A 22,600-nucleotide genomic window follows, 5' to 3' on the forward strand; every position below is an offset into this window, starting at 1 on the left:
GCCCTCTTCATTAGAGAGTCGGAGGTGGAAGTCGGCGCTCTTTGATAGGCTCCTTCCAACTTCTCGCGAAAGAGCTTATGATGCAGAGCGAGCTCAGGACCTCGTCTCCAGTGGACCTTGGGCGATCGTGGAGTGTCTGGCTCAGATTGTCCCTTTGCCAGCACCCCACTAGACACCATGGGGGTGGATAAGGCGCTAGCGGGGCTGTCTCCTCTACTGGTCCTGGTCATGGAGAGTGGTGGGGTGACAGAGGGAACTGTGACAGAAGGGACTGGGTCAGATGGAGCCGTGACAGAGGAAGTGGCCGTTCCTACAAACACTCCTTCCCAGTGATTGCAAAATTTCCTCCGACGGAGAACCTGCTCCCAGCCAGCTTTAGGTGACTGTGGTGGTTTGACAGATGGAGGAACGTCCGGCTCAGATTGTCCCTTTAGCGCCACCCCACTAGACACCATGGGGGTGGATAAGGCGCTAGCGGGGCTGTCTCCTCTACTGGTCCTGGTGATCGTGAATGGTGATCTGACAGATGGAGCGTTGATAGAAGGGACTGGGTCAGATGGAGCTGTGACAGACAGGGCTGTGTCAGGTGTCCTCTTCATAAGAGAGTCGGAGGTGGAAGTAGGCGCTCTTTGATAGGCTCCTTCCAACTTCTCGCGAAAGAGCTTATGATGCAGAGCGAGCTCAGGACCTCGTCTCCAGTGGACCTTGGGCGATCGTGGAGTGTCTGGCTCAGATTGTCCCTTTGCCAGCACACCACTAGACGCCATGGGGGTGGATAAGGCATGAGCGGGGCTGTCTCCTCTACTGGTCCTGGTCATGGAGAATGGAGGTCTGACCGATGGACCGCTGACAGGCGGAACTGTGTCAAATGGGCCGGTGACAGATGGGGCTGTGTTAAATGAACCGGTGACAGACGGGGCTGTGTCAAATGGACCGGAGCACTTGCAACAGAGCCTCTGACAGCGAGGCAGCACCAGACGCTTCCAGTCAGCCTCGGCTGAGAGAGGAACGTTCAGCTCAAATTTGCCCTTTGAATTTTTGCCCTTGTGTTTCGGGAAGGGCTCGGCGACGACGGCAGGTGGCATGGGGGCGGAGCCTCTACTCATCTCAGACACCGGGTCTTGTCCACAGCCCCCCGGATCATAGGAGTCAGAACATGAATCTTCTTGTCCTGGACAACCCGAATGGCTCTCAAGCTTCTCCACTAGCGCTTCCAAAGGGGCAGGGAAGCTGTCACCCCGGACTGTCACACCGTCCAGCTTGGCCCTTTTGAGATACAATAAAATAAAATAAAATGACTTTTGATGATTTCAGTACACTTGTACAATCAAAATGCATCATACCACACATTTTACACATAAACACACATCTCACATATGCATGCACACGTGCACGCACAAACAAACACATACACACACACATACACACACACACACACACACACACACATGGTTGAATACACTGAAAAAAACATTATGAACTTACCAATAAATGACTTCAAGGTCTTCATCCTAATTTATAAAGGAAATACAAGATGGATGTTGAGGTCATTAAGGCTTCACAAAGACAGAGCAGCTTCTGTATTTGTTTGAATTGTATGATTAAAGTACAATGCAACTTTGATTACCAACCTTAATGATTCGTTGGCGATTTCTCCATTGATATAATAGCCAAAACACATTCAGGATCACAGAGAGAGCAAGAGCAATCAAAACTCCCGGGCAGAGTTCTGTCAACTCAATTTCCAGGATCGGGGTCTGAAAGGGCGTCGCCGCAGGACCTTGTCCATACGGCGCCCTCTCTCGGGTTCTACAAATATGATTTATTGCACTAGCGAACATATTGGCAAAGTAGCATCTTTAGCAACATGTTCTTTTCATGGCAAACACCACACTGAAGCTTGTCCACTTGTTACAGCAGTATATACCTTGCCGCTGTGACGTGTACATGTTACGCCGTAGTGCCCGTGATGTCACAGACCGGATAGAACACTGTGATTGGACGGCTAGTCCAGATATGTACCTTGCCGCTGTGACGTGTACATGTTACGCCGTAGTGCCCGTGATGTCACAGACCGGATAGGACACCGTGACTTGACGGCTAGTCCAGGCGGCCAACTAATTGAAATAAATGTATGGCTAGATTTAAATAGATTTAAGCTATTTTCTTTTTGCTTAAGACCCAACGATACCCCTTATTTAATACACTCCGACATTCAGAATTAAATAGGAGCGCTAAAAGGCTGGTCGGATAACAACCGATAGTATAGTGTCACTCAGCGCTGCAGTCGTTAATTGTCCACGTTTTCGATAGAGATGGATAGGCATTATTGGCGATATGAAATAAGGGTAATCGCTCTCTATGAATCATTCATATTCAAGGGCGTGTTGTTATTTTGAAGACTACTCGTATTAGGATTTGAAAGGAGCCCACGACAGAGGCGCGCTGCGCTCCTGACCCCGAGTGCACAGCCCATGATCCCATGAGAGAGAGCGGTGTCGTGTGGCCGATTAAAGCCCCCGGGTCCTGTTATTCTATTCATAAAGTAGCCTACTTTGAGACACAACCTCAAAGTGCTGACGAAACGGCTACTTGTCTTGCTCCGTTAACATTAGGTCTACCTCAGTCCCTGAATAGCCGCGAACCCAACCAAAACAGTTTTGATGAAGACCGTTTGGAGACACTGTTATATGGTCCCAATGTTGAAACCAAACCTACGCCCTTGCTTCAACATAGGTAAATTAAGGTCTTACAATCACTGTTGAATATGTGTTGAATTTGAAAGGTGAATCAACTTTGAAATCCCAACTTTGTTTCAACGGCTTACTTTTCAACATGGGTAAATTAAGGTATTTAAGTCAACTTTGCATCACTGTTGAAACTGCAACTTTGTTTCAACTTCTTACTTTTCAATCATGTAGCCACGGAGAACCAAGGCGTGAACTTTTTACAATTTTATTTTACATTAGAATCAAGATGCACATGTAGGCCTACAACAGCAGTGAATGGGGTTGCAACACTGACAACTGTGCAAATAGCAACAACATCAATCCAACAATAATGTGAACAATAGGCTAAGTGTTTGTGGCGCTGGCATGCACACAAACACAAACACATTTTATGACATACTTCTATACAGCAATGCTACAGAAAAAGGCATTCACAGTCAATCTGCCGGCTGGTAACAGTTTTTAGCTTTCTAAACATACAACCTCTGCAGCACAATACCACCCAGGATGTAGCCTAAAACGCGAAAGCAAAACCAACTTAGTTAGCAAGCTAAACAATATATTAACCTTACAATCTAAGTAGCGGCAAAAGTTGGACAACAAGGGAATGACTGGCACATTGCTCAGCTTGTATAAGAAGATACTAGCTACGTCCAGCTAGTGCGAGACAAACATTACACACAATGCACCGCACCAAAATTTCCAAAGAAACTACGGTGTCCATAATAGGACATCCTCAGATGTCCACGAAAGGAAATTCGAATCTCATTCTTTGTGCAAGCGCAAAATAAGGATTTGTGATCAATAAAAATAATTTATTGCAACGATATATAAAGCAAAACCTTCGTTGGGCCACTTTTTACCCATATTGTGCATTAAAGGGCTATAAGGCAGGTTGACGACATCATGTTGACATTGTTGTACATCAACTTCAACAGAATTTCAATGTTGATTTATAAGTATTTTATCAACCTTTTTCAACCATTGAGCATACAATATTGTTTCAAGGTTGAAACGATGACTGACATTAATCCAACTATATTTCAAAGTTGAAGGTCGGTCGTGTGCCAGCTGGGGTATGTCCCAAACAAGCCCCCAGGATCAGCTTGGCGCATTGAAGCCACCATGGGCTTTCAGGCCAAGCCCGGTATTGCAGGGCATGCGGCCCAAGAACCCTTATTTCCCATGTTAGTGGATGATGATAGATAGGGCTAGAAAAGGAAAACAAAATTTTTCTGGGTATCATTCAGCATCAGAGACCAATCTTATCAATATAAACTTTTAGTTTTAGGGGTTTTGGGGTTTTTTAAGCCACCAATACCTGTATTGAGCCATTTAAACATGTGCTGTGCACGAGCCTCGGGGACGCGCTGGTCGCGCGTTCGTGAGTCCTGCGAGCTCGGGAAAGCACGTGACCATAGGAAGACCCGCCCTACTCTGCCTCTGATTGGATAGGAAGTCATGTAATGACGTCGGTTAACGTTTGCTATGCTTTAGCAATGAAGCTTATGATCATGCTAATGTTAGATATGAACGTATGTCTATGATGCAAATGATCATGACATGTGGTTACTTTAGGACATCGTTGGAAAAGATCTAGAGGGTAAGTGGGTCAATGTTGAATAACTTAGCTAACATTACCTAATGTTACATTTCTTTATATTAACATCAACTATATTGATAGGCTAGCTATGCTAACGGTAGCTAATGCTAACGGCTTAGGGTTAACAGGTCTCAGATGTATTTCAATTTTAACAATGTTGAGCATGATCAATGTGACATTGTTCATACATTGATTACAGTCTGTAATCTTGTCTGGCATTATTTAGCTATAGTGGGCTGATGCTTGCTGCTGCTACTATAGCATTTGCCACATTATACATCAAATTAATCAAGCATAGTGTTATTACCTGAAGGCATTATTACCATTGCAAGTAAGCATGCCATGTATATGCCATGCCTGGAAATCAAGCCAGGCCTTTAAACCAAGCCAGGCCTTTTATAGTTGTGTTTTGTGTTTTTCTGTTTGCTTAAGTGTCTAATATTGAAGGTACAAAACCTTTAAAAAAGAAAAGAAAAAAGAAGCCCCTTCCTTCCCATAAAATTCCTGCGATTGTAACAGGTGTATTGATTCCACCACACTTGCCCACACTGGGTTCAAACCCGGGTCCTCTGACTTAGGAACGCACCCACCTTTCTAGAACACTGCCACCAGCTATCCCAATGAAAAGCTAGCGAATCAATTGTGCACATGGGCAGTACTAATACTGAGGACAGAGTTTAAACCAGTTCAACCAGATATTCACTGAGCCTGATGGGCACCTGCCAGCTAAAAAACCTAGTACTGTCACCCTCGACTTCTGCTGCGCCTGTATCCAGCCATAGGGGCTGATTATTTATAATGATGTTGGTGAAGTTTAAAACCTTATTTACACATAGTGTTTGCTGTTTTAAAAGATAAATGCAGTGATATGAGGCGCCACCTATTGGTGAGGACAAAATCATTTTTTGACTGACTAGATGAGATAATGAATTCCTGATGTGCATAATGATGTCACTAAATCCCACTGTGATTGCTTTTTCAGTCAGTGAACAGGAAGCAGAGCAACCCCTCTGTGTTCGATCACCTGATAGAAGAACCTCCTAGGTGAGACCACACTACAGTACGTTGCTCCAGTAAACATATGAAGACCCAGACGTATTTAAGCTGTCTTGTCTAATTTGAGCTGTCTTGTGAAGTCCCTGTTTTTCACATACTCCCCCCAACCCCCCCCCCACCTACAGATGTGTAGTGCTCTGATCTACAGTCCCCCAAGTACAGGCAAGACCCCAGTGGCGCGGGTGCAGACTAACGAGTGTAGGCAGGGAAACACAAAGGTGTCTATAAGGAAAGGAGCTGACTGCCTTAGCAAGTGGGTTGGTGAATCAGAACACATAATCAGCTCTGCCTTCTCTTTGACCAGGTTAGCCAATGGGGCAACTGTGGCGGTTGGGGGAGGGGGGTATAATTATTGGACAGGACACCTGACCATCATCCTCAGTGTTGACTGAGAGCTTGTGATGGCTGTTTGTTGGTCTCTCCCCAGGTCAACCTAATGAGACCCTCCTTCATCTTCTTCAACAAGATAGACCGGCTGTCCCCAGTATGCTCCAGCAGACAGGACCAGATACACAGGTGAGGCCTGTCTGTCACGGAGCCACCGCCTCGCTCCGCCTCTGGTGTAACTCGGTTCTTTAGCTTGGCTGCGTACTTGATTGATGTTGCACATGGGCGATTGGAACTAAACTAACCTTGCGTTGCATTTGTCTCTCTCTCTCTGGCTCTATCGTGTCCACTCTGCTGGCGCTGATGGATGGGTTGGACAGTCAAGGGGAGCCAGTGGTCCAGTTCCTGTTCATGCTTGGTTGTTGCCTACTCACCTTCCCATCTCCTGCATCACCTGCCACCTGTCTCCACTCTGCCCAGCTGCACCTCATCCCTCATTACTCTTAGCATTAATACCAGTCAATTTCCCTTGGTTCTCTGTAAGATCATCCAGTCATCTACCAAGTCTGCTCAGCTCTTCTGTCTGCCATATTTTGAAGTTGTTTATTGAAATTGAGTTAAAGTAGTTTGTATGGGTCAAGCATCCTCCAGTTTGTATGACTCAAGATCTGTTTACTGCCATGTATATGGTTCACACATACTAGAAATTTGACTAGGGTTAAGGCATACACTGGTGACATGTTTTTAATTGTTTTGTGATCACTGTCTTTGTGATATTTTCTGATGACCAAGCCTTTGATCTAAGCAGAGCCTTAGCACATTATGGAGGAACCATGTCCCTTTCTTTTACCGATCCCTGAGAGCAAGACCTGTGAATGTCCTGAACAGTGTGGTGGCCACATTTGTTGGGAATTTGGGTGGAAACAGTGTGGAACATCATTGCATAGTTTGACTGCCATTTCATACCAACATTAAGAGAAAGTGGAGAAGTAGGCTATACCTAGAAAATACTATAGTTGTGCAATTCGTTTGTACAGTCTAGTAGTTAAATGGTTAAAAATGGGCAAGCAATAACATTGGAGGGAAATGTATACTGACACTGATGATTGTTTCAGAAATGGTCTGAGACAAAATAATGAAATGTTATACATCAGTATTGTGAAACACTGAACATATTTTAATGACTGACAAGGAGAGAGGAAACAGTCCAAGTTAATCAATAATAACTAGGCTCACTATGAACAGTGTGTATTATTGGCTCTGTTCTGACATCAGTGCACAGTTCATTCCACCACTGTGAGGCCAGGACAGAAAAAAGCCATGGCCACGCCAATCTGCCGTAGGGGGGCTTGGAGCAACTGGGGAACCAATCACCTCAAGGCAGCAGAGCTTGACCACAGCCTGGAGGTCGGAGGGAGCTGTTCATTTGCCCTGTAGGCTCGAACCACAGTCCTAAACTGGATGGGACAGCGCAGGGAGCCAGTGCAGAGAACAGAGTAGGGAAGTTTTGTGGAAGAGCATGGGGCTGTTGAACACCAGGTCAGCAGCAGCTTTCTCCAGGAGTCTGATGGCCAACGCTGCAGGATGGCAGCAAGTAGGGAGTTGCAGGAGTCCAGGCGGGAGATGACAACAGCCTGGATGAGCACTAGCGACGAATCACAGCCAGATTTCTTTCCTAGCACAAAGTTTGATAAAAGAGATGAGTATTAGCAAAGGCAAGGAGAATGATTATATCAGTGTACAATGAGCTATGATGGGGAATAATTACACTATTAATTTGATTTCCAGGCATGGCATATACATGGCATGCTTACTTGCAATGGTAATAATGCCTTCAGGTAATAACACTATGCTTGATTAATTTGATGTATAATGTGGCAAATGCTATAGTAGCAGCAGCAAGCATCAGCCCACTATAGCTAAATAATGCCAGACAAGATTACAGACTGTAATCAATGTATGAACAATGTCACATTGATCATGCTCAACATTGTTAAAATTGAAATACATCTGAGACCTCCGAACGTAACGTTAGCATTAACTAACTAACGTTAACCCTAAGCCGTTAGCATTAGCTACCGTTAGCATAGCTCCCTAGCCTATCAATATAGTTGATGTTAATATAAAGAAATGTAACATTAGGTAATGTTAGCTAAGTTATTCAACATTGACCCACTTACCCTCTAGATCTTTTCCAACGATGTCCTAAAGTAACCACATGTCATGATCATTTGCATCATAGACATACGTTCATATCTATGATTAGCATGATCATAAGCTTCATTGCTAAAGCATAGCAAACGTTAACCGACGTCATTACATGACTTCCTATCCAATCAGAGGCAGAGTAGGGCGGGTCTTCCTATGGTCACGTGCTTTCCCGAGCTCGCAGGACTCACGAACGCGCGACCAGCGCGTCCCCGAGGCTCGTGCACAGCACATGTTTAAATGGCTCAATACAGGTATTGGTGGCTTCAAAAACCCCAAAACCCCTAAAACTAAAAGTTTATATTGATAAGATTGGTCTCTGATGCTGAATGATACCCAGAAAAATTTTGTTTTCCTTTTCTAGCCCTATCTATCATCATCCACTAACATGGGAAATAAGGGTTCTTGGGCCGCATGCCTTGATTTGACTTGCAATACCGGGCTTTGGCCACTACGTCAAATGGCTTCATGCGCCGGTGAGCAACTTTCATTGAAATGAATAGGCAGCCATTTTCAATGCCGTCTCCAGTTATATTATACCTCCATGGTCCCAATACATAGTATGCCACATGCAGTATGGCAAAAATACCAGGATGTCCTACTACATCCGGTCGTATTTTGCAGTATGCAAGCCAGCAGGCTTTTCTGGCTATTCTGACCCACAATCCTGTGCGCAACGGAAATGTGCGTCACGTGCGAGTCGTGACAGCTGTAGACGAATGTCGCGTTATGGACAGCGACGGATGTGGGCAAATTTCAAGGCGCAATGTTATGACAAGCTAGTATGCCCCAATTGGATGCCTACTGCTTGCAAAGTACGTACTTTCTAAGGGCAGCTATAGTAGGTACTGGTAGTAAGAAGTAGAAGTATGCGATTTGGAACGCAGCCAGAGAGTCTTCTCTTCCTGGGATTCAGAAGGAAGCCCAGGGGGAAACACCTGCTCTGCTGGTTTTGGGGTCTGGTCAGATTGGACATTATAACCCCAAGTCCATGTCAAGGTAACAGCCTCATACGGTGGACACAGTCACCTGGTAACCCCTGCAGGTGCCAGGCCAACCCTCACAGATCTACAGCATCATCGACAACATCAACACAGGACTGGACTAAAACTGCAGTGAAAACTTGCATGTCTTCCCTCTGCTGATCACTCTCTCACTCAATCAAGTTGGATTTATATAGCGCCCTTCATGATACCCAGAGCGCTTTACAGAGTCCAGTATTCATTCAGACACAGTCATACCGGTGGTGGTCAGCTACATCTGTAGCCACAGCTGCCCTGGGGCAGACTGACAGAAGCGTGGCTGCCAATCAGCGCCTACGGCCCCTCCGACCACCACCAACACTCATTCACATGTTGCATGTCTTTATGATGGTGGGGGAAGCCGGAGTACAGGAAGGGAACCCACGCAGGCACGGGGAGAACATGCAAACTCCACACAGAAAGGACCTGGAACGACGGGATTCGAACCCAGGACCTTCTTGCTGTGAGGCGACAGTGCTAACCACTGAGCCACCGTGCTGCTCAAGAACACCGCGCTCAATTAGGACATTGTCACATTCACACTAAAAGCTAGATTACAAGTCCTGCTTTCCTACTCAGGCTCCTCGTTGTTTGCATCACACCATTGAACAGGTCTCAGTCAATGTCACACGTCTTGAATGGCTGTTATGCCTACAAAGGAATGTACATAGCAGATCATGACAGAATAGTGGACTTGATAGTAAAGGACATTGTCCAACCTCAGTGAGAATGTACAAACAGTCCTGTGTCAATCCCACCATGTTCTTATCAGTGAAGTACCCAGAGAGGTGTTTGTTCTGGAGGTAGCCTGCTCATTTGATCCTAGCCTAGAGGAATCCTTCATGACCAAGGTCATTAAGTACCAACTTCTCCTGAATGCCATCTCAGAGCGAGGGTACAGCTGCAGACTACTTGTGTTCATATTTGGCAGCCTGGGACAAACACATACAGTAGATTGGTTGTAAGAGGGTTCCAACAACTGGGAATGCCCAGAAAGAGGGCTTGCAAAGTATTGCTCTGTCTCCGCTGTCATAGGCAGCCGCCATATACAGCAGAAACGCTGCTACTTGTACCCTTGAAAGATGTGTGAAAAGAAAGTCATGCCGCTGGTCCATGAATTGTGATTGTATACTGACTGCACCTTCTGTATTTGCATCCCTGTATGTTTTTTTTGTATATAAATTGTTAAAATGTGTAGAGAGAGAGAAAGAGAGAAAAAGAGGGAGAGAGAAAGAGAGAGAAAGAGAGAGGGGGGACTTGACAGAAAGAGAGGCAGAGAGAGGCACACAGGTACAGCACTCCGAGAGTCTGTTCACCAAGGGAAGTATCAGATAAAGTTGCTCTATGGAGAATGTGCGCCCCCTGGTGGATAATATCAGCAACTGTTGTGACCAGTGACCACCTCATTATGTTCGATGGTGACCACTTCATTATGTTAGTCAACTGATTGCTCTGTTGAGGCCCAGTGTGGATCATCTGCGTCCGTCTCCGTCTCCGTCTGTTTAACAAATATGAAGGAAAAAACTAACTGAGGAGTTGATTGCCCAGTCTGCTTAGAATAATGAAACAACACAAGAAGTAAAACAAAACATTGTACCAAATGTGAAACCATAACAATTTTCAACAAATTAAAAGAAATACAAGACAGGTCAACATTTTCATCATGTAGCCAGTTAAGCTTCTCCTACCTTCTACTGTAATAACATCCTGCTCCTATCACCAACAGTCCCAGAGGAAGTCCCACAACACAGACAATCCATCCTGAGATGAGGAGACACATGTCAGAGCACTCAATGCAGACATCCTTGCACTAAAGAACATTTTGCCATTTCTTCGGCGAGAGTACGTCAACAAAGGAAGAAACTGTAGTTGATCAATATAGATGATCCAGTGAATTTATCAAAGAACGAGATATCATGTTGACTTTTGTCAGTTGAACAAATGCATTTAAGCTCTTATTCATGTTAAAGAAGGCCTAGTCAATTATTGATTATATGACTGAAATATGTGACGTGTATTCAGACACATAGGCGTACTATTGACTTGAAATGTCCATGTTTGAAATCAACAATCTATGTATCTGATCTTGCTCCACTGAGAGAATGAGAGCAAAGAAACAATCTAACACAAACAGCCTAATCAGTTTTTATACTTGAGTATTTTTAGAATTGTGTATTATGATAGATGGATTATGATTTGGGAAGCATTACAAGTAGATTTGTATTCAATTTCACTGAATTGCACTAAATTAAATTCTTAAACTTGAAAGTGTACAGTATATAGCCTGCCGTGTATACACAGTGTATACAGTGAAATTGAATACTGACTGTACTGTATATCCACTGACTGCCCTACCTTTTGTATATTGTTTATATTTTTTGCTTATCCTTTTTTTCACTCTAATTTTATACTCGCTCTCTTCCCGTCCTGTCTCGTCCTGCACCCTGTCCAATGTTGTCTCAATGTTCTGCACCACGATTGAAAGCTAATTCCTAGTATGTTGAAAAACTCATTAAATGAATTAAATGGATTCTGATTCTAAAACCATTCAAATTCCAAAATCTGTTCAACATCTTGGAGGTGTCTTCAATTCCAAGTAAAATTCAGTTGATCTGGAACTAATTCCAAGCTTGTGAATTTATATTGATATTATCTTTCATAAATTCTAACTAACACAAACCAAACAAAAATAAATATTCACAGATACAACATATACAGTACAGTATTTACATTAACATATACAGTACATTATTCACATCAACATATACAGTACAGTATTCACATCAACATATACAGTACAGTATTCACATCAACATATACAGTACAGTATTCACATCAACATACCAGTGGTGTCCGTTGCTGGCTCCTTGTCCTCGTCTGGCCTTTCTGTTGTGTCTACAGAACACACAGAAATCCAGGGTGAACAAGAACAGAAGTGTGAAAAAGCTGATACATCCATCAACTACTCCAACTAGGACTACTACTACAGTACATGACTGTGAGTGATGGACCCTGAGCCCCTCCCCTGCTACACCGGAGTGCTACGTGCAACACTGGACATCGGTCATAACGCGCACGTCAGTCAGTACGGAGAGAGACCAAGGGTGAGTGGGAAGAGAACAGCAAGGAGAATGAGGCTGGCTGGACACCGCTACAGACGCTGTGAGCCTCCGGCCAGCAAGCTGGTGTTATGGGAGCCATCTACATGGAGTGGCTGCGAGTCGTGACGACGTCCTACTAAACCATTCGTGGACATAATTAAGATGGATGCGGGAGTGGAGACCACCGATGAGACCGCCAGGTGTGTGGAGGACCGGGATTACTGGGGACAAAGATGGGAGGCCCGTCTGTGGACGGCCTGATGATGATGACTCCCACAGAACTACTCGCCATCCCTTAGATAACCCCGGCCTCTTTCAGAAACAACAAATCCAAACTTACCGAAACGTGGTTTCTGGGTTGTCTCAGATACGTGTAGGCCTAGGGGACAGTCTGAAAATAATAAGTAAGATATCGTTGGAGAGTTGTTGTTTTTTTCATCAGATTGACACCACTTTTTTTATCTTCAACCATCTTCCACACTGCCATATCATTTCCTTTTTCATAAATGTGCTAGCTCTAAACAAAGGAGTAAGGATTCCATGTATTTCCAACAGGCCTGATTCATCCTCTACGCTGCTACGCTGACTTGGCGGTGAACATTGTATTATTGTATTATATTATATTATATTGCACTGTACTTTAGATTGCTATTCTTGCACTTTGCCTTCAGCACTAGATTATGCTCTTAGTCACTTGTTTTAGAGAGAAGATGCACTTGTGAGTTGTAGTACATTGGCTCTTCCTACGTTAAATGCAATTATTGTTAGTCGCTTTGGATAAGAGCGTCTGCTAAATGACTGTAATGTAAAATGTAATGAATACAGGTTTTACGGCAGCGTTGTGTAAAGTTACAATTTGCCCCACGCGTTGCTACGTAAGGACATAAAGTAAACAGAAAACAATGCTGCACTGATGAACACCAACATTGGATGAACACGGTATGTAGAAAAGACTGCTGTACAGCACAACTGAGGAGTTTTAGTCCATTGTTTTTTTCCTGTCATGAAAACATTATGTTTCAAAAATGTTATTAGATACTCATTGATTGTTCCTGGCAGTTGTTTCCTTGTGAAACTATGATGGAAAGATTAGAATGACAACCTACAGTCCTGCTGTGTCCAGGTCGCAGTAGTTTTATCAACTGGGACTGGGACTGGGCCTGGGCCAGGGGGAGCAGGGGCGAGGGTCGGTGGGAACGGGGCAGAACAGAGTGGAGAGGGGGTGGTGACAGGGAGAGCAGGGGCGAGGGTCGGTGGGAACGGGGCAGAGCGGAGCAGAACAGAGTGGAGAGGGGGGGGGTGACAGGGGGAGCAGGGGCAAGGGTCGGTGGGAACGGGGCAGAGCGGAGCAGAACAGAGTGGAGAGGGGGGGGGTGACAGGGGGAGCAGGGGCGAGGGTCGGTGGGAGCGGGGCAGAACAGAGTGGAGAGGGGGGGGTGACAGGGGGAGCAGGGGCGAGGGTCGGTGGGAGCGGGGCAGAACAGAGTGGAGAGGGGGGGGGTGACAGGGAGAGCAGGGGCGAGGGTCGGTGGGAGCGGGGCAGAGCGGGGCAGAACAGAGTGGAGAGGGGGGGGTGACAGGGAGAGCAGGGGCGAGGGTCGGTGGGAACAGGGCAGAGCGGGGCAGAACAGAGTGGAGAGGGGGGGGTGACAGGGAGAGCAGGGGCGAGGGTCGGTGGGAGCGGGGCAGAATAGAGTGGAGAGGGGGGGGTGACAGGGGGAGCAGGGGCGAGGGTCGGTGGGAACGGGGCAGAACAGAGTGGAGAGGGGGGGGTGACAGGGAGAGCAGGGGCGAGGGTCGGTGGGAGCGGGGCAGAGCGGGGCAGAACAGAGTGGAGAGGGGGGGGTGACAGGGGGAGCAGGGGCGAGGGTCGGTGGGAGCGGGGCAGAGCGGGGCAGAACAGAGTGGAGAGGGGGGGGTGACAGGGAGAGCAGGGGCGAGGGTCGGTGGGAACGGGGCAGAACAGAGTGGAGAGGGGGGGGTGACAGGGAGAGCAGGGGCGAGGGTCGGTGGGAGCGGGGCAGAACAGAGTGGAGAGGGGGGGGTGACAGGGAGAGCAGGGGCGAGGGTCGGTGGGAACGGGGCAGAACAGAGTGGAGAGGGGGGGGTGACAGGGAGAGCAGGGGCGAGGGTCGGTGGGAGCGGGGCAGAACAGAGTGGAGAGGGGGGGTGACAGGGAGAGCAGGGGCGAAGGTCGGTGGGAACGGGGCAGAACAGAGTGGATTTGGATATGGGGGGAGGGGGGGGGGGGGTGACAGGGGGTGCAGGGGAAAAGAAAAAAAAAAAAAGAAAGAAAAATAAAATAAAAATCTATGGCATTCAGACCCCCATCTTCAATACTCTTATGGAGGCATTAATGCCGTCACATGACTCAAACATGTCCTTCTCACAAGAGCCTCGTTTTTTTCAATGGAACAGTGTGCCTTGGACTTTCCCCAAGTTGCCCTGAAGGATTCATCAACACATTGAAACCACAAGGGACAAACTTAAATTTCTGTTTATCACTATTAAAATAGCCTACTGCTCAATTGTTAATACTAGGCCCTATATATTTTGTAACAAAGAGGTTTTTCTGACTTACCAGACTTGGCACACTCTCCATCCTCCTTGTCTGAGAGTAGACAGACACATTAGCAGAGTTTTAGATCATTAAGTAAATAGAGACGCAGCAGAAGCACTCTTGCATCATGAAGAAAATAAGAACGCTTGTGCTTCAGTAGAACCACAATATACATTATACTGTATCCTCCCAAATTATTTGCACCCTTGAAAATTAGCAAAAAAGCTATAGGAATATAATAATTCACAATGATTTAGCTCCAAAATTAATAACAGCCTATGTGTTATACAGTAGGCCCAAAATGTCATGTCTTGGCCACATTTTTTACAGTATTAGTCAATGCTCTCTGTCTTTGAATGTTTTGTCTTTTTTCTGTCATATAGCCTACAGTACTTTAGACAACACCAACATACAGCGTGTACACACACACACACACACACACACACACACACACACACACACACACACACACACACACACAGTTAGACCTAGTGAGAAAGGTAAACATAGAAGAACTTACCGAGGCTGTGATGCCCACATGTCAGTGCACGGTTGCTCAGCCACGTCACATAGGTGTGATCACCCCTCTTTTCAATACAGCAGACGTTAGAGGGAATTCCAGCTTCACACTGGGGGTGATCAACTCCCCTCGTCTCGAAACAACTTTTTATTTCATCATCAACCATCTTGTTTCGGAATTTGCAGGAATCTGTGAGGGACACATACTGCATGAAATCCTGAATTTGAATGCATCCATTCACCATTATAGGGCACCATGTAGCCCCTAACTAGTTAGCAGTTCTTATGCAACTATAATGGTATTACCATAATGCTATGTACTGTAGCTATAGTATCGTGCTATTCACATTTGTATGCAGTGGTATAAGAATGATGAAGAAGTGGGTATACCTATAGTGGGTATGACAGCAAGTATTCTGAAATTGTTCCGTTTTACATCAGTGGTGGATAGGTGAGTACCCTACTCTGTGTCTATTGATAAGTAACTGACTGCGGTCAAGCTCGCCGCACTTTCTTTCTCCACGGTCAAATGAGCCGCACCTTTTTCGTCCACGTTCAATTCAAAAGACGAGTGCGCGCCTATTACACGTATTAGCACTCGATGAATCCGTCTCGGAAATACAATTTGTTAACGTCGTCACAGCTTTCCCTCGAAATGGTATTGCTAACCAAACATTGGGCCAGATAAATTAAGCTATAATACAGACCAAATAGCCTACATGTATTTCTTTCGGAAAGTATCCTAGACGCAGCGCTACTTGTCACCACTCCGAGCCCGTCTCTCTCTCTCTCACACACACACGCACACTCTCGCTTTCTGATTAAGAATAATGAACTGTAGCCTACTATGAATTAATGTAGCCCATACTGAAGGAAACGTCTATTGGAAATGTGTTTTTGTATCATATTTGGTAGACAATAAAATCTGAATTCTTGATAACTCATCCGAATGGCACTTGTATATGAATTCAGGACCTCTCCTCAATATATATATATATATATATATATATATATATAGCCCATATATATATATATATATATATGACTTTTACAGTGTTCAGGACCGCTACCTCTACAAACTCATGGAATAATAGGCCTATTTGGCGTCTACAGTGTAGTTTTAGAGTGCAAAGTCTTACTGTAGCCTATAGGCCGATCAGAAATGTCTCTTTCTCATCTTTAACAGTCCATAAAATCTGAATTATGCATAGTTCATGAGGAAGGCCTATGGATGTGTGTTCAGGACCTGTCCCTCTACAAATTCATGCAACATTATTTGATTTCTACAGTGTAGTTTTGGAGAAATTCCGTTACAAATTCTTACTCTACACAGATCAGAAATGTCTCTTTCTCATCTTTGATGAGACAGTAAGGCTTTGTAATGGAATTTCTCCAAAACTACACTGTAGAAATCAAATAATTTTGCATGGATTTGTAGAGGGACAGTCCCTGAATACATAACACATATGCCTTCCTCATTAACCATGCATAATTGTATGGCTTGTTAAAGATGAGAAAGAAACATTTCTGATCCACGTACAGTAAGACTTTGCAATGGAATTTCTCTAAAACTACTCTGTAGACGCCAAATATTATTGCATGAGTTTGTAGAGGTAGAGGTCCTGAACACTGTAAAAGTCAGATATATATCTGCATATTGGGAAGAAGTCCTAAATTCATATACAAGTGCCATTCGGATGAGTTATCAAGAATTCAGATTTTATTGTCAACCAAATATGATACAAAAACACATTTCCAATAGACGTTTCCTTCAGTATGGGCTACATTCATTCATAGTAGGCTACAGTTCATTATTCTTAATCAGAAAGCGAGAGTGTGCGTGTGTGTGTGAGAGAGAGAGAGACAGACTCTGAGTGGAGACATGGAGTGCGTGACAAGTGGCGCTGCGTATATGCAACACAATGCCTCCTGGTGCAAAATACAGTGAAATGTCCAGAAAGCATCTCCTAGTGGCAGGGGCGTGCAGATAGACACGAGGTGGTGCTTTTCTTCCCATCATTGATGCGCACCGTCTGTACCAGGCTGACAGGGGACCAGCCCACTCCGTCTGTATACCAGGCTGACAGGGGACCCAGCCCACTCCGTCTGTACCAGGCTGACAGGGGACCCAGCCCACTCCGTCTGTACCAGGCTGACAGGGGACCAGCCCACTCCGTCTGTATACCAGGCTGACAGGGGACCCAGCCCACTCCGTCTGTACCAGGCTGACAGGGGACCCAGCCCACTCCGTCTGTACCAGGCTGACAGGGGACCAGCCCACTCCGTCTGTATACCAGGCTGACAGGGGACCCAGCCCACTCCGTCTGTACCAGGCTGACAGGGGACCCAGACCACTCCGTCTGTACCAGGCTGACAGGGGACCAGCCCACTCCGTCTGTACCAGGCTGACAGGGGACCAGCCCACTCCGTCTGTACCAGGCTGACAGGGGACCCAGACCACTCCGTCTGTACCAGGCTGACAGGGGACCAGACCACTCCGTCTGTACCAGGCTGACAGGGGACCCAGCCCACTCCGTCTGTACCAGGCTGACAGGGGACCCAGCCCACTCCGTCTGTCCAGCGCTCCAACCAGAGAGACGGAAATGTCCTCAGCTGTTGTTGTGTCCATCATAGGCACCGACTCAAGGAACTCCTCAGTGATCAATGTCTCATTAACCCCACGAATAAAAAGGGCCAGTTGAACAACGTCAAAAAAAAAATAGGCGCGCACTCGTCTTTTGAATTGAACGTGGAAGAAAAGAAACTGGGCAATATATAGGCTACTGTACCCTCGACTACAGAACAGTTTGATTCATGATCTGACTCACCTTCCACAGGAGATGCGCTCTGGTCAACTGGCAATGGTTTAACTGGTGGAGGGAAGCATCGGTCAGAGATTAAAAAGTGTTGGTGCAATTAATTTCATGTTTGTTTATTTTATCCTATCCGTATCTAAAGTAGTAGGCCTATTTGTGTACATGCAATTCAGTAGTATCACTGATAGGCAAGCTATTTTTACGGGAAGTGTGTGGGAGCTTTCAATAGCGTATTACGGTCTGTTGGTTATCTGTAGGCTGGTCACCTTAATGATCCATAAGTCTAAAAAGTTACTTTTCTATTCATCAAACTGCAGAGTGAACTTCAGATGAGTAGATCATTTAACAGTGTGTGACACATTTTTAATCTGGCCCAAATGAATGTGTAGCCTAACTGAATAGCGCTGCAACACGACTTACCTTTGCAAACCAAACATAAAAAAACAACAAGAAACCAAAGGAAAAACAACAAGAAACCAAAGGAAAAACAACAGCTTCATCCTCCTATGGGTTCCCGTCCCGTAGTCCCGTCTCGTGCTGTGCAGGTGCTATAGTATGGAGTCAAAATGAGGCCAGAAAGCATTGTAAACGTAAGTGAAGTATTGTAAACAAAAAAATATGAATTGTAAATGTAAGTGAAGTATTGTAAACGTAAGTGAAGTATTGTAAACAAAAAATATATAAATAATCACTTAATTATAAAAAAAAAAAAATTGCATTTACGATACTTTTTTGCGTTTACAAAGAGAGGCCAGAATGTTTTGCTGCGCAAGAAATGTTTTGTAAACGCAGAAAAAGTATTGTAAAGGCAGAAAAGTTTTGTAAATGCAGAAAAGGTTTTGTAAACGCAAAAAAGTATTGTAAATGCAATTTTTATTTTATTTTTTAATAATTAAGTAATAATTTATATATTTTTTGTTTACAATACTTCACTTACGTTTACAATACTTCACTTACGTTTACAATACTTCACTTACGTTTACAATTCATATGTTTTTGTTTACAATACTTCACTTACGTTTACAATGCTTTCTGGCCTCATTTTGACTCCATACTATGGTGCTACTGCCCACGCGGTCGCCTCGCGCCTTCTTTCGCTGATACACTACGTAAGGTAGGCTAACTACGTTATTGCATGCTTAAGATCTCTATATTAGGCAAGCCCCCAGGAATCGAAATCTAAAGTGAAGGCCTATTGAACCGCGCCATCTTGGCTAGATTTGTAGTCACTTGGCTATTTCCGGTTACTTTTGACTTGCGCAGTTGAGCTTCTCTGGCCGACGCGCGTCCACGAAAAAGTTCACATTTCTCTGAAATGTAGACGCGCGTTCCCGGCTCTCCCCGCTTTGATTTAGCAATGAAAACCGGCTTGCATATTAACCTGTTTTTGTCAAATATATCAATTGGAGAAATTATTTTTTGATCCTGGCATCTTAGTTTTAACAAGTTAAATATAATTGAACATGTTTTGTTTGCTAGTAGATGGTATTCATTCCGTTCGCGATAACGTTATTGCAGCCAGGCTAAATTCCTCCAGGGAGCCAGTGACAGGCGAGTTGAAGAGCTTCACTCCCCGCCAGCAGGAGCTCTGGCCGCGGCTACCGCATCTCGGAAAACCCGCTGAGTTCGTGGCTGCTATTTCACATTCGCCCTTGATCAATCCCAATACCGATCCATGGTAATAATGAATCAATCGTTCAGATCAGATCGGCAGTGCTGCATGCATGTTACAACATCATTGTTAGCTTTATTAACATAACCATAGCCTACATTTATCTCTCTAACGTTAGGCTATCCATCACACCAGTCGGCCATTCGATAGCTGGAAGCGGTGAACGCCAACGTTGACTGAAAACACCCAAACTCAGTGTATCGTTTCATCTTCATGCTACACATCAACTCCTTTACATTGTATGTGAATAAATTCCTGTTATTCTAAAAATATCCCATTTCTGTCCATTCCTGGAAAAGGCTAATAATTGCTGTCAAATGATCACTCCAGTTTATCACCGTATCCCACTACCATTTCAACTATGCACAGGAGGTTGTCTTGTGGTCATTTTCATTAAAAAATGATTAGCCTGATCAGTTTGTTGTATGTATTAAGCCCTTTTTGAGCGGTATGCTTGTATTAATAGCTTATAGCTTGCCATACTCACCAACCTTGGGACCCCTACTAACACACGCAGGTTGCGCAAACGTTCGACATACGGCCGCTATAGGTGACGATTCGTGTGCGCCGCGTGCGGAAATTACGCGGCCATTTACGGAAACGCGAGATCTGCCGTTTAGTAGACGCTACGTAAGAACGACACGTCATTCAGAAGTTGCGGCCGCGTGCAAAGAACGCACGTGATCACGTGGGCAGGAACCTCCGTCATAAACTCACCTGGCTGACACTAGATTAACAGGTATTTATATGACTTGGTCTGCACGTCTTTTTCGCACGGTGCAAATACGGTGCGGCCGCGTGCAAAAAACGTGGGCAGGAACCTCCGTCATAAACTCACCTGGCTGACACTAGATTTACAGGTATTTATATGACTTGGTCTGCACGTCTTTTTCGCACGGTGCAAATATGGTCACTTACTAAACCCTGACCACTGGCTATATTTAGCATTTGCAGTACCACTGGCTATATTTAGCATTTACCAGTACAAAAACAAATTAATGCTATATGGGGATATAGCAGCAAGCATTATGCTACAAACCAATATAAGACTGAACACCATTAACAGTTTAGAACATTTTATTACACAAAGTAGATTACAAATTAAAAGTATACATATTTACAAGGATGAGGTTTACGGTCTGTCACATTACGCATAGCCAGAAAAGCAAAAAAAAGCATGTACAAGCTCTGGCTAGCAACCCATTATCTGACAATTGCAAAAGTTCTAAAAACAAAAATGAAACTGCGCATTCTGTGGCAGGCAGACCGGGAACAGACCGTTGTATCCCACAAAAAAAAGGTTAAAATTTACAAAAACTATTTACAAAAAAGGCATCCATCCTTGCAGGCTGGAAAGGCAGGTTTAGGGAGACGGGCTGGGGGTCACCCACATCTGAATCGAGGGTCTGGGCAGAAGAGGTCATCCTCATCTGAATACTCCACTGTGGTCAGGGCTGGAGCTGCGGTCAGGGGCTGGGCTGGGGAGGTCAGCTGGGCTGGAGCAGATGCCTAAGGACATAATGAAATGGCTGTAAAAGCAAGTCGCATACGTTCATTGGAAGCGTGCCATGTCACTGGATACGAGAAAATTAACTGCCTGACATCACATACCTTTTTGAATCGAGCAGGGGCATGTTTCAGCATCTCCTGCAGCTGGGCAGACACCTCCGTCACAGTGGTGCTTGGCTTACAGGCCATAACTGCACCTTTTAACCAAAAAGGGAATGGTTTCAATGCACATGGCATGAAGCTCAGATATCGTGTCTGCAAAACATAAAGACAATCATTTACTTTTACATTTCCTTAACACTTCCCTGCAAAAATAAGGAACAAAGTTCTGCCCTGAAGTTACTCACCATCTTCCTTTGATGATCCTTGTCCTTCAGCTGCTCCTCCAAGACCAGCAGCTCCTCCTCCGTTTTAGCAGGGTGCAGGTCATCCAGTACTGCTCCCCGATAGCTGTCTGCAGACTCGCCGGACAGTCTCTGCTCCAGCCTCCAGCATGCTGCTCGTGCCTGGACGTCTGAAGGGCTGAAGGGCCTGGGCTCACAGCGCCTTGGCACAAAGGACCCGGGCGATGAACATCTACTGCCGAGTAGTGAGATGTGAGATGAGCGAATTAGTGAACTGAGTACATGAGTCTTCAGACAGTCCTGAGTTAACTGTAAGTGTGCAAATATGCATAGACATTTCACCAACACAAACATGCATGGATACCTGCATTGATAACTGGCAGAGCAGGCCTTCCGGCTCTGGCACCTGGCATAGCTGGTCTGGTGTGAGTTCTGCCGACCGGCTGCCTGGGCACTGGAACATATAGTAGAGGTAAATTAGCTCAGATTAGTCAACTCAAGTAGTACTCTCTTGGGACTGTTGAATGCACTTTATTATATTACCTTCGTCACTGGAGTCATAGCGTGTGTTGCGCTATCTCTTCCTTGTGTCTTGGGAGTTAATCCATTGATGACTGCTGCTCAAACACCTTCGCCAAGGCACTGGCTACTTCATAATGCTCTGTGTGTTCCTCAGCAGAGACAGAGGTTGTCATGGCTCCTCTTGATGTGCTTGTGGAGGTAGATCTGGGAGGTATAGGAGAATGGGCACTCAGAGCAGGAGAACACCCAAGTCTTGCACAGCAATGAGAGAGACCATTAAAAAGGATTATCTCACCTGTAGTACAAGTTCAAATATAGAGTGATTATACGTCATTGTAAATGAGAGCTTACTCTCAATTGATTCACGAGGTTAAATAAAGATTGAATGAATATGTAGCTAGTGGGGGGTTACAACCACACAACTGTGGAGAGAGAATGAGACACTTGGTTCCCTCCTCTACTGGTGTTCATGGCCATGGCCACACACCTGGAATACTCCAACCCTGATTTAAAGGCATAAAAGTGGGGAACACATTCTTGAGACGGTTCCTAAAACTGGAGGGGAAAAAACGGGAAAATGATCTTCCCTCTCACTCACTTCTGCATGGGGCT

General features: G+C 45.2%; 1 long non-coding RNA gene across 1 annotated transcript; it reads right to left on the reverse strand.

Moving 5' to 3' along the window:
- Window positions 1–21,528: 21,528 nt before the first annotated feature.
- On the reverse strand, window positions 21,529–22,317 carry LOC311326738. Its single transcript, XR_014631074.1, has 3 exons — window positions 22,010–22,317; window positions 21,831–21,920; window positions 21,529–21,701 (listed from the first exon to the last, which is right to left on the reverse strand). It is a non-coding gene; the product is annotated as an uncharacterized lncRNA (long non-coding RNA).
- Window positions 22,318–22,600: the final 283 nt, after the last annotated feature.

The sequence above is a fragment of the Borostomias antarcticus genome (assembly GCF_949987555.1).
Source record: "Borostomias antarcticus genome assembly, chromosome: 29".
Taxonomy (NCBI): Eukaryota; Metazoa; Chordata; class Actinopteri; order Stomiiformes; family Stomiidae; genus Borostomias; species Borostomias antarcticus.